The sequence below is a fragment of the Tripterygium wilfordii genome, chromosome 2, assembly GCF_013401445.1.
Source record: "Tripterygium wilfordii isolate XIE 37 chromosome 2, ASM1340144v1, whole genome shotgun sequence".
NCBI classification, from domain to species: Eukaryota; Viridiplantae; Streptophyta; class Magnoliopsida; order Celastrales; family Celastraceae; genus Tripterygium; species Tripterygium wilfordii.
This window is the reverse complement of record NC_052233.1, coordinates 2,851,589-2,865,590: the sequence shown is the minus strand read 5'-3', so window position 1 is coordinate 2,865,590 and position 14,002 is coordinate 2,851,589.

Below are 14,002 nucleotides of genomic sequence, written 5' to 3'. Positions count from 1 at the left end.
TAAAATCACGATTTTTACCTCCAATTTTAACGATTTTACTCCAATGCTAATTGATGGGCCAAATTTAATCATTGATGGACTCACTCAAGTTTTAAGAATCCCATATTCAAAAGACAAAAGCCCATGCTAACTCAAAACAGGATGAGAGGATGAGACTGGAAAGTCAATTGATGGTGGCTTGATGTTGTTATCATCGACTGTAGCTCGGTCGAGATCGGAGTAGAAAAAGTCCTTCTCTTTCATTGATCTTGAACGAGATTGAATCGACTATGACATCTCTTTATCTTTCTCCGTCGTCTGGTTATTGGTAATTAGTGTTTTTTTTACAATCAAAAGCATATCAAAAGCTTTTGTTCATGTATGTTCTACTTAGTCTTAGGTTGGTCCCATGTGATAGTGATGCAATAGAAGAATTGGTGCAAGAATTGATGCAAGAATAGTGGGCCCTAAATTAAGAGGAGATTGGGAATCACAAATGCAGCAAGATTCTATGAACATTATAGAATGAATTAGGGCTTTAGTTAAGTTGCAATTGTTTAAGACCAAAGAAGGAATCATGGAAGTCAATGGCAATAATCAAGGAAACTATTAGAGGCTAAAGTCTAGCTACCATAATAATGTAGACGTAATAATATTGATTATTTTCAGAACTCCTATTTAAAGGAGCCAAAGTCATTTTAGTTTGATTAGCTTATTTTGTATTGAGAAGAATATTTCCTCCGGAGGAGTGATTCCTTGTTAAATCAAAATCAGAGAGTGATTCTCTAGTTTCTTTGCCTTCTTTCATGTTTTACTAGCTGAGTTGTGATTTCTCAAGTTCGTTTGCATCAGATAGACCATTTGTTTCTACTAGTTTACAACTTCCCAGTGGCATGTATTCTTTTATTTAATATTAGTAGGTATTCAACTACTGTCAACTTTGTGTGTCTTTATTCAAATGTTGACTTCTGAAGCTACAAATAAGTGGAGAAAAATACCTCGGGAGTAGAAGTGATATAGGATGAGAAAATGGTATTGTAACGACCCATCCAGAAGAGAGTCTGCGAAACTACAAAAACAACCTCAATTATATAAAATCATGCAAAGTCTATCAATTGTATTTATTACATTCCAAAAATTCAATCGAAATCTGCTATCAATAAATAAAAACTACATAAATAAATATCTACAAGAATTAGTGTGCGGAAATTCAAATAGTAAACCCTAGCAAACACACTACCTATAATCCATAACTGAATATCCATGGCACATCGCTCATGCCGTGGAATGTTGGTCGTCATATACAAACTCGCTTAAAAGGGAGATAGAGTAATAGAGTGAGGTAAATAGCCCTGTAGGGGTGTTGTAATGCCCGACAAAAACTCGGATACCTATGAGGTAGTTACCTGAGTGAACAAATGACAATAAGCTAGTAATATATAAATAGATATAATTTTCCGAAGTAATAGTATATAGCGCAACAAACAACAATATGAAGGGAGCCAACGACTTAATCACTATTGTTTCTAAGCTAAAGGGAAACATCTTGCACATTAACACCATCTTATGGGTATATAAGTAACAATATGAGCCACCGGATTGATCTTCCCTTTATAGGCTTCAAATGATAATGACGTAAATTGGGTTGGAGGATCTTCTCATCGAACGGACCTGACGAAGGGAGTCATGGCCTTTCTGCCCAAGGTCTACTCCGTCTTCTTTTGATCACTCCACAATGTCTCACTACTATTTGTTGGGTTCTTTGATCTTTTCAAACTTTAAGATGTGGATCTGTGCTACGTCCAAGAATTTTTGTCCTGTGGTCTCTTCAAATTTAGGGATGCGATGCGTCGAACCCTGCTTGTAGTAGGGGAACGCCCTCGCCTCCTTTTAGGGTAAGGCTCCTCTTTTTATAGGATCTTCTAAAGCTCATGCTCTTACGGTCCTAGGGTCGTTCTAGGTCTTGATGCTCCACTCTCCCACCCTTGCTTGGGTTTACCAATTCAATAATACTCGCAAGATTTTTTACCCTTTTGTTCGACTGAGTGAAGTTGCTTGGTCATCACCATGAGCTCCTCCTACCCTTGTTGAATCTCCCCTTGCTTGTGGCATACTACCTCCTCAATTTCTCCTTCTAGAGAAATATTTTCTTCATTATTATTTAATAGACCTCCCTGTCTCTTCCTGTCCGTATGGATCAATAAAATTGGAGTTGATTCGGATTGAGTGTGGAGACTAATTCAATTGTTGATATGGTATTTCTGGAGCTGCCGTCTGGATGGGCGGTTATAGTTGTCTGAACAGCTTTAGTGCGTGGAGTTGCAGAAGACCCTTACTGAAAGGTTGAACAACTGTCCAGATGGGTGATAAGGGTGTCTAGACAGGGATCCTAAAAAAGTCAAGATAGACTGTTTGGCATCCAAAAAAGTTTAGTGTCCGTCCAAACGACAGTAGAGACCTGTTGTTTATCATACTAGTAGACTTGTTTTCTCAGGTTGTAAGTTTTTATTCCTATTGTTTTGTTTCTCTAAAAGGTTTTAAAGAGACGACTAGACCTGGTGAAAGAGAGAGTAAGGTAGAACTGAAAAGGCCAAGCCAAGCACTTGTGAGCGGGGTAAAGGGGTAATGGGGTGTAATGGTTACAAAGGTAATTAAATTTTAAGTTTACTTGTATTTGTTATATTAGTATAATTTTTACTCCTGTAATAAATTTTAGTAATTGAGCTTATTTTTTATACATAAAGTTTACTGGTAGGGGGACCTGGGTAATAAAAAGTAATAGACAGTTTTATTATAACCTATTACACCCTTAATTAAATCTCCAAAAAACTCCTCACACTGGTAATTGAAAGTAAGCTCCAATGAGAAGAATTTCACACTAGAAACTTATATATATATATATATATAATATGTGTCTGCCTATGTGTGTGTATATATATATATGCATATGTATCTATATTTTTTAAATTTTGATACATGATAGTCGTAACAATAAAATAAAAAAAATGATCTTACTTTTTTCTAGTTTGGTTCATTATAATAATAACAAATAAGGGTAATGGTATTACACCAGTAACATATAGCCTTAACAAACAAGAGTAATGAATGATTGGGTAAATTTTACCCTTATTTACCAAACAATGGTAACAATTATTCTCCATAATTATTATTACACTTGTAACATTTACATGGGTAACAAATTATACCTCCAAATTCTTACCCCCATACCAAACGCACCCTAAGGGATATAAGGGACAAAAGGAGAAAGTGGGGTCACTGGTTTTGGGAGGGAGGTGGTGTTGAATCGAGTGAATATTTGTAGAGTATTCTTTAGAATATTGTTTATTCTTTGAGTCAAAGATTTACCCAAGATTTACTTTCCTTGATATATGTAATTGAGGGAAGTAAAGTCAAAGATTTACTTTCCTTGATATATGTAATTGAGGGAAGTAAAGTCAAAGATTGAGGGAAGAAAAATAATCTTTTTCTTGTTTTAAGAGATATGTACATATTATATATACCTCTCGATTGAGAGAAGAATAATATTGTTATATTCATTCTCCTAAAATTAAGTTGGTATCGGAGCAAGTTCTCTTAACATACAACCTCACCATCACCGTAGCTACTAGGGGCCGACTGCTCCAACCAGGTCTGACTATCCGACAGAAGCCTATTGCTTCTTCCATAACAGGTGCCGATTGCACCATTGAACCAGAATCTCATCCAGAAATTACAAACAACTTATGGCTGAATCCGGTGCTCTTATAGTTCCACCTGTGGTGACGCCAACTCAAGAACCAACCTCTATTCCTTATGGGATCAAACTGAATGGTTCAAATTTCACTCTTTGGTCTCAGGTGGTTACTATGTTCGTTGCTGGACGGGGAAAGATGGAATATCTCAAAGGTACGACCTCGAAACCTACTGTTAGTGACTCTACATATAACAAGTGGATGATGGAGGATGCTACTGTAAAAGGCTGGCTTATTGGCTCTATGGAAGCCGATATAATGAATCTTTTTATTCGTTTACCCACTGCGAATGATGTTTGGGATGCTGTGTCTCAAACATATTTTGAGGGTGCTGATAAATCTATTTTGTATAATCTGTCTCAAAAAGCTATGGCAACTAAGCAGGCAGGGCGACCTGTGGCTGCATACTATTCCGATCTTAAGGTTATTTGGCAGGAGCTTGATCATCGTCGTCCAATTACCTTTACTCAGCCAGATGTGATTAAGACTCGAATGGCTGAAATTGATGAAGATCGAGTCTATTCTTTTTTGGCTGGGCTTGATGATATATATGATTCTGTTCGAGGAGATATTCTTCGTACTAATCCTCTACCTGGACCTGATAATGCTTTCTCAACTGTGAGACGTGAAGAACTTCGTCGGAATACAATGATGTCTTCAGAAGTTCCTCAGATGGCTATGGCAGTTCGAAAATATGGAACTCCAACAAGTTCTTTGTCACTTTCAGTACCTACTAGCGGTAAATGTACTCATTGCGGCAGCACCAAACATACTGTAGATACTTGCTTCAAAAAGCATGGATATCCCGAGTGGTGGCAGGCTCACAAAGAGCGATTACAGGCTCGAAAAGGCGGTAAAGTTGCGCTATGCACCTCACTGTCTCCCATAACTCTTTCATCCTCATCTACAGTCCCAGTGGCACCGACTCCTTCTTCAATGGATACCATGGCTTCCACTACCCCAGTTGATATCACTCACTCTGTGGTAGATCCTACTCTTCTCCAACAGTCAGGTAGTGTTGGTCTAGCCCTTCTTGCAACAAATTCTGAAAAAGATCCCGGTTGGATTCTTGACTCTGGTGCGACTAATCATATGACCTTTGATGCGTCCTTATTACATGATACTTGTTTACCAAATTGCTCTACTGTCACCAATGCCAATGGTGTCTCATATCCGGTTACGGGCGCTGGAAGGGTTAACTTAACTCCTTCATTATCCTTGGAGCACACTTTATTGATTCCTTCTCTTTCCAATAATCTTTTATCTATGCCACAAGTTACTACACAACTAAATTGTTTAGTATTAATGTATCCTACTTTTTGTTTCCTTCAGGATCTCTGCAGCGGGGAGATAATTGGGCGTGGTACTAAGAGAGAGAGATTATATTATGTCGAAGATGTCAGTATGGGACGATTTCTATCAGCAAAAGGGTCATCTCGGGCATCAGAAGATCAGATTCGGTTATGGCATCATCGTTTGGGTCATGTCTCCTTTGGTTACTTGAAATATTTATTTCCTACTTTATTTTCTACATGTGAACCTTTCAATTTTCAGTGTGATACATGTGTTTTGGCCAAGAGTCATCGTGCTACTTATTCTGATAGTTCTAATAAAAGGGTTGTGCCTTTTGCGTTGGTTCATTCGGATGTTTGGGGACCTGCCCCTGTTACTACTTCTACTGGCTTTAGATGGTTTGTATTATTTATTGATGATTGCACTCGTATGACTTGGCTTTACCTTATGTGTCATAAGAGTGATGTGGCTGCTTGCTTCCGCACGTTTCATACCATGATCAAAACACAATTCTCTGCTAATTTACAGGTCCTTCGATCTGATAATGGTGGTGAATTTGTGAATCAGGAGTTACAAGCTTATTTTCAGACTCATGGAATTTTGCATGAAATCACTTGTCCTTATACACCACAACAGAATGGTGTTGCTGAGCGCCGAAACAGACAAATTTTGGAGATCACACGTGCTGCCCTTATTGGAGCCCACATGGCACCACATTTTTGGGAAGAAGCTGTTACAACAGCTGTATATCTTTTGAATAGGGTACCGACTCGTGTTCTACAATTTCAGACACCACTTGATAAATTGGCATCCTATGTAACACTGCCATCGCACCTCACACTTCCTCCCCGGGTGTTTGGTTGTGTTGTGTTTGTACATTTACAGAAACATCTCCGCACGAAACTTGATCCTTGTGCCCTCAAGTGTGTATTTGTCGGTTATCATCCTTCACAAAAGGGTTACCGGTGCTTTCATCCTCCTACAAGTAAGTTCTATGTTACTATGGATGTCACCTTTTCTGAACATGAAATGTTTTTCTCTTCACCCAATTCCACGCTTCCGGGCCCGAGTGGTGATACTGCAGCTGAAGCTCCGAATTGGATGGAGTTGTTTCCCGATCCACTGTGTGTTGAAGTTCCTAATTCTGAAATTCCTCAGTTCGCCAAAATTAGTGATGCTGCCGAAGCTCCCTCTCTCTCATCTTCGCTAGTACCCACTCCCGATACTCCTCGTACAGATCCTCCTGAGGTAAGCATTGAGTCTGATGTTAATACTAACAATATTTGTGATAATACTTGTGTCTCGATTGAAACTGACAGATATGTACTCCCACCAAGAAGTACTCGTGGTGTACCACCAGATAGATTTTCACCAGAGGCTGTGCGAAAAGTGAAATATCCTATTGCTCAGTATGCATCCACTCACCGACTGTCAAAGGAATGCCGAAGCTTTGTCAGTAATATGTTACAACTTATAGTATCCCACATTGCTTGGCACAACCAAGCAAAGTCGTGCGAGCTCGATGTACCAAAGTGAACCAATAAATCAATAACAGACAATATTGCTGGTGTGTTTCGGCTGAGAATTTCCACATTTCATTATCTTGTTATTGCTTAAAGAAAAGAATCTTTAAGGTACGTATGATTGTGATGCCTGTGTGATCCGTGGATGATCATATGGTTAGTCTTGTTGTTTGACTACATGATTATTGTTATTATTTGTGTTTTAATGACATTGCTTTGTGCATAATCATGATTGTTTTGTAGTATGTCTCCTGAAGCCTAATTATTGCTAATCACATATGATTGAAGGTCTTAGAGACGATAATCACAATCAAAGAAGAACATAGTGTTGAACAGAGCACAAAGTCTCAATTTCAAATTTTGCTTCATCACAACGATTAATGAAGTGGTGGAAAGTATCACATTGATCAGAGGATTACACCCTTCATCAATCATCACCCAAGATGAACACAAAATCAAGCATCACACAAAAACATTAAACAGTCATAACCGCACAAGTAATATAGTGATGAATGAAATATCGTTCCCAAGAGAATTGATTAAACTATCGCTGATTATCAATTGTAATTAATCCCAATGCTATTTGGAGAATAATCATTGAGACCCCCAAAATGTGACCCTCAATTAATGTGGAGTGTTGGATATTAAGTGGGTCTTATATGTGTATTTATAATCAATAGTCATTTCACATGCCGCATAGATTTGGGGATAAAATAAGGGTATTATTTTGTGTGAATGTAACATTACTCATATTTGAAAGACCGAATAGTTGATGATTTTACTTTTAAACTAATAAAAGTAAGATAATTAAAATTGGAAATTAAGATTGCAAATACAAACATAGTCAAAATTTAAATTTAAGCCCGTCACTACTAGTGTCCCCTTTATCGTCGAGGACGACTTCTGTTCAAGTCGAGGAGGATGATGCTGGTGGAGTCGCCCTAGGGTATGAGGATGGCGTGGCGTTGCAGTTTATGGGGAAGTTGGATTGTACGATGACGTTTTTGTGATAAATTTGATATTTATAGCAAAACGTTATTTGATGCATTTAGTATTTAATGTTGTATATGTATTACATTAAATGCTAGAAGTAGGGATCTTGGATTCTCGGATACACTACGAGTAGGAGTATAGATAGACACAAGTTCCATTACTGTATCCAAAATAAATAGTTACAACCATATTAACAAAGGTAGACACTTTGTTAATATAGATTGTAGTGCATGCATATCTCAAATGAGGAGTAATTTTTCTTGACTACTTGAGAGGATTCTCGAATTGGTGCACTAGTGTATGTAAGCTTACATGCACTAACGGACTTACATATGAATGAACAATCAGAAACATGATATTATTGAGTTGTTCATCCTATAATTGTGGGAGTACGGTATTCTCACACGTATAGAGTATGCACTTTGATTCATCAAAGGGTGAGACACGCACTATTATCTATAAGCCCGGTTAGTTGGGTGTATACTATTAGGTTGTGGAAGCATACTTACAATATAGTCATTCTTGTACTTTCGATTATGAAAGTGTAAGCACCTACCTGAGAGATTCAAATTAATCTATCTAGAAACTATCGATAGTGATCCAAAAGGATCAGTCGTTCGATATTAAATTAATCGGTGAGTTAATTTAATATGCTCAGTGGATATATATGAGGGAACCGAGAGCTTAGAGAATATATGGATCTTGGAGTGTTCGATAGTACACTTATTCACTCCAATTTACCGGGTGTAGCATGGAGGAGGTATTTGCACATATCCCATAGGCCAGGGATAGGTTTCCAATGAAAGCCTCGATGTAAGATTCGTGCATATCTTGGAGTGCATCCATAGTTCAGATGGTGTCATACGAACATTGGATAAAAATGTTATTTCTAGTCATAGGACTTGATGGTAAAGAATAACATTTTAGTTGCCACGATAGCCCAAAAATAGAGTCTTGCCATATTTAGAAAGATCGGCAAGACTCTCCATATCACTTCGACATTGGGTACTTAACAAGGATAGATATTGTAATATAAATAGATATAATTTTATGAGTTTTGATTTTTACCAATGATAATTCTAAAATAAAACTATTTTTGTAAAGATATAAAGATTCCTTATAACTAATATTTTGGAAAATAAATTAGTCTTCGAAATTTAATTTAGATCGTAAATTAATTTTTACGTAATTAAATTAAGAAAATCGATTTTAGGGGATGTTCAAAAACACTCCAGATAAACCAGACATGAATCAATAAGATGCACGTAGGCTCGAAAAGGTGAGCTCTCTTTGCACCCCATTAATTTATAAATACACCCCAATTTTGCTCAACTTACCATTGACAATCTATTTTCTAAGTACTTGATTATCATACCCCACCCCAAACCAAACATGAAGAACGGAGACTTGTGACATCCAATACTTGATCTAAACCTCCCCGACGTCCTTTGCCTGAGGAAACTTGTGTGGATTTTGTCGGAACTATCCTAGACTACACTCATGAGAGATGTTACCTTTAACTCCACAATCTTACAATTCATCATTTCTTCAATTTCCTTCGCTAATCCTCCTTCATTAGTTGTTCGGGAGATCTCTTTTCCATGGCTAGTCACTGAGATCTTATCTCGGGTTCCCTGATCATGCATGCTCTCCTTAACATCTCGTCGGTAGCTATCCAACCGAGAATGAGCTTCGCCATCTTCATTGATATGACGCCTTGGTAATGGTTATTGTGGAGATTGCTACTGAGCTGTCAACATCTCCATCATGACTTGTATTTGTTGAATTAACACTTGAAACTGCTCCTGAGTGACCGGAGCATTAGACTGATGTTGCTCGGGCAAAGGTAGTTCTCTCTGAGGATCAGTCTCCTAAGTATCACTGGGCCCCGAGTTGGTTATTCGGGGGTTCCTTAGTCTGACCATTTGTGAGTTATTTTGGAAAAGATAATTTACTTTCTTTCCCACAAATGGTGCCAAACTAATGACCAGCAAAATCGGATGACTTGACTTCTCACGTATAACAGGCATGAGCTAAAGGGTCCCTGAGGAGTTTCTCAGGGGAGCCGCTCTGACGCTCAAGTTAGTTCTCTAATAAAGTGAATTTAGAGAGATTGGTCAGTATATGAAGCTTTCTCCTTTTAAGTGAATAAAAAATGAAGTCCCTTTACCTGAATGAGTATTCCCTTTTATATGTTCCTTGAATAACTGCTACTTTGAGGTTGTAACCGCTCTTTGGAGATTGTGGGAGCTATAAGCTTGTTCTGTACTTCTAGTCAGGGTGATTTACCGATCAACCCATCATAACTCCTCAGATACCGAGGAGACATTAACCGAGGTAACACCAAGTGTAGTGTAGGTGGCCCCCAGTATAGCTTATTGTGTCCTAGACACGTGTTGATATTTAATTGGAGGGTATTTTGTATCATCAGGGATAAAATCACTAGTTAAATCGTTAAAATCGCAACTTAAATCATTAAAATCGATAAAATCACGATTTTTACCTCCAATTTTAACGATTTTACTCCAATGCTAATTGATGGGCCAAATTTAATCATTGATGGACTCACTCAAGTTTTAAGAATCCCATATTCAAAAGACAAAAGCCCATGCTAACTCAAAACAGGATGAGAGGATGAGACTGGAAAGTCAATTGATGGTGGCTTGATGTTGTTATCATCGACTGTAGCTCGGTCGAGATCGGAGTAGAAAAAGTCCTTCTCTTTCATTGATCTTGAACGAGATTGAATCGACTATGACATCTCTTTATCTTTCTCCGTCGTCTGGTTATTGGTAATTAGTGTTTTTTTTACAATCAAAAGCATATCAAAAGCTTTTGTTCATGTATGTTCTACTTAGTCTTAGGTTGGTCCCATGTGATAGTGATGCAATAGAAGAATTGGTGCAAGAATTGATGCAAGAATAGTGGGCCCTAAATTAAGAGGAGATTGGGAATCACAAATGCAGCAAGATTCTATGAACATTATAGAATGAATTAGGGCTTTAGTTAAGTTGCAATTGTTTAAGACCAAAGAAGGAATCATGGAAGTCAATGGCAATAATCAAGGAAACTATTAGAGGCTAAAGTCTAGCTACCATAATAATGTAGACGTAATAATATTGATTATTTTCAGAACTCCTATTTAAAGGAGCCAAAGTCATTTTAGTTTGATTAGCTTATTTTGTATTGAGAAGAATATTTCCTCCGGAGGAGTGATTCCTTGTTAAATCAAAATCAGAGAGTGATTCTCTAGTTTCTTTGCCTTCTTTCATGTTTTACTAGCTGAGTTGTGATTTCTCAAGTTCGTTTGCATCAGATAGACCATTTGTTTCTACTAGTTTACAACTTCCCAGTGGCATGTATTCTTTTATTTAATATTAGTAGGTATTCAACTACTGTCAACTTTGTGTGTCTTTATTCAAATGTTGACTTCTGAAGCTACAAATAAGTGGAGAAAAATACCTCGGGAGTAGAAGTGATATAGGATGAGAAAATGGTATTGTAACGACCCATCCAGAAGAGAGTCTGCGAAACTACAAAAACAACCTCAATTATATAAAATCATGCAAAGTCTATCAATTGTATTTATTACATTCCAAAAATTCAATCGAAATCTGCTATCAATAAATAAAAACTACATAAATAAATATCTACAAGAATTAGTGTGCGGAAATTCAAATAGTAAACCCTAGCAAACACACTACCTATAATCCATAACTGAATATCCATGGCACATCGCTCATGCCGTGGAATGTTGGTCGTCATATACAAACTCGCTTAAAAGGGAGATAGAGTAATAGAGTGAGGTAAATAGCCCTGTAGGGGTGTTGTAATGCCCGACAAAAACTCGGATACCTATGAGGTAGTTACCTGAGTGAACAAATGACAATAAGCTAGTAATATATAAATAGATATAATTTTCCGAAGTAATAGTATATAGCGCAACAAACAACAATATGAAGGGAGCCAACGACTTAATCACTATTGTTTCTAAGCTAAAGGGAAACATCTTGCACATTAACACCATCTTATGGGTATATAAGTAACAATATGAGCCACCGGATTGATCTTCCCTTTATAGGCTTCAAATGATAATGACGTAAATTGGGTTGGAGGATCTTCTCATCGAACGGACCTGACGAAGGGAGTCATGGCCTTTCTGCCCAAGGTCTACTCCGTCTTCTTTTGATCACTCCACAATGTCTCACTACTATTTGTTGGGTTCTTTGATCTTTTCAAACTTTAAGATGTGGATCTGTGCTACGTCCAAGAATTTTTGTCCTGTGGTCTCTTCAAATTTAGGGATGTGATGCGTCGCACCCTGCTTGTAGTAGGGGAACGCCCTCGCCTCCTTTTAGGGTAAGGCTCCTCTTTTTATAGGATCTTCTAAAGCTCATGCTCTTACGGTCCTAGGGCCGTTCTAGGTCTTGATGCTCCACTCTCCCACCCTTGCTTGGGTTTACCAATTCAATAATACTCGCAAGATTTTTTACCCCTTTGTTCGACTGAGTGAAGTTGCTTGGTCATCACCATGAACTCCTCCTACCCTTGTTGAATCTCCCCTTGCTTGTGGCATACTACCTCCTCAATTTCTCCTTCTAGAGAAATATTTTCTTCATTATTATTTAATAGACCTCCCTGTCTCTTCCTGTCAGTATGGATCAATAAAATTGGAGTTGATTCGGATTGAGTGTGGAGACTAATTCAATTGTTGATATGGTATTTCTGGAGCTGCCGTCTGGATGGGCGGTTATAGTTGTCTGAACAGCTTTAGTGCATGGAGTTGCAGAAGACCCTTACTGAAAGGTTGAACAACTGTCCAGATGGGTGATAAGGGTGTCTAGACAGGGATCCTAAAAAAGTCAAGATAGACTGTTTGGCATCCAAAAAAGTTTAGTGTCCGTCCAAACGACAGTAGAGACCTGTTGTTTATCATACTAGTAGACTTGTTTTCTCAGGTTGTAAGTTTTTATTCCTATTGTTTTGTTTCTCTAAAAGGTTTTAAAGAGACGACTAGACCTGGTGAAAGAGAGAGTAAGGTAGAGAAAGTTTTGTAGGAAATATCTTGGTGTAATTGGATTCTAGGTGTGAGACTGACAACACCCATAGTTTTTTCTTCAGTTTTGGAGTTTTCCATGTAAATTCTTACCTTGTGATTTTGTTGATTGTTTTGTATTTCAAATTCTCTTTTATTCTTTATATTTCTAAAGGAGGATCCTGGTAAAATTGCCAAAACTCCCTAGCTTTAGGCGGGGGCACGTCCTTCATCTTTGATTCTCTCTTTGGTGTTTATGGTATGATGTAGCCTAGAGATTCACCAGAAAAGTAATCGTTCTCAAAGATGATGCCAAATTCAAAGTGCATACCTCATTTGAGTTTGATCAGTCCTTTTATAGGAGTTGTGGTATGCGTGTCAGGATTGTTAGGATTATTGGAATCTTGTTCTTGGCTTTGGGGTTTTTTGAGATATGAGGATTCGTGAGACATGGGGATTCCTGCTAATTCCCTGCTATCTTCATTCTTTCTTGACATGACTTCTTGGGTTGACTCATCCTTAGATCGACTCTAGGAAACTGCAAGGTCTTCCCTCTTTGTGCCACCTGTTATATTGACAAAGCATGACATTTTATCCTTTTTGCATATGGGGCAAAAAACATGTATATGATCAACCCACAATCACTACCAATAATGCATATATATTAGTAAGCAAATATATATGTGACATAGAGTATGGTAGAACAAATCGGATTTGAATGAAAACAATTCTACTACAATCCACCAAGAACTGGACAAAGTAGGGTTAGAAAATAATCTTTGATTTATTATAATTTAATAAAGTTGTTCTCTAATGAGAGTTTACAACCTTAAATAGTATAAGTAAAACAAAACCTTAGGGAAAGCCTAATTGAACAAAAGGAAATTGTAGTATCTGAATTTTGTCCGCGTCGATTTTTCAATAAATCCTTTTTCTTTTCCTTTATATATAGATATACTATTTGATTCATTCATGTTCAATTTGTGCATTCAATTATCTCTTAATTAAATTCAAAATCAACAAAAATAAGTCTAAGCCCATTTAATTTTAGGCAAGCCCAATTCTCCTTTTCCTTTTAATCAAGCCCAATTCTCAAACAAACTAACTCAAAGCTCAACTCCCAAACAAAAACTACCCAAAACCCAATTTAGTTCAACCCACAAAAACTACCACAAGCCCATAGCCCACAAACCCATGACCCAAATAAACCCTAACGTTGTCTTAACCTTAATGGTGCGTTTGGTAAAGGGGTAATGGGGTGTAATGGTTACAAAGGTAATTAAATTTTAAGTTTACTTGTATTTGTTATATTAGTATAATTTTTACTCCTGTAATAAATTTTAGTAATTGAGCTTATTTTTTATACATAAAGTTTACTGGTAGGGGGACCTGGGTAATAAAAAGTAATAGACAGTTTTACTATAACC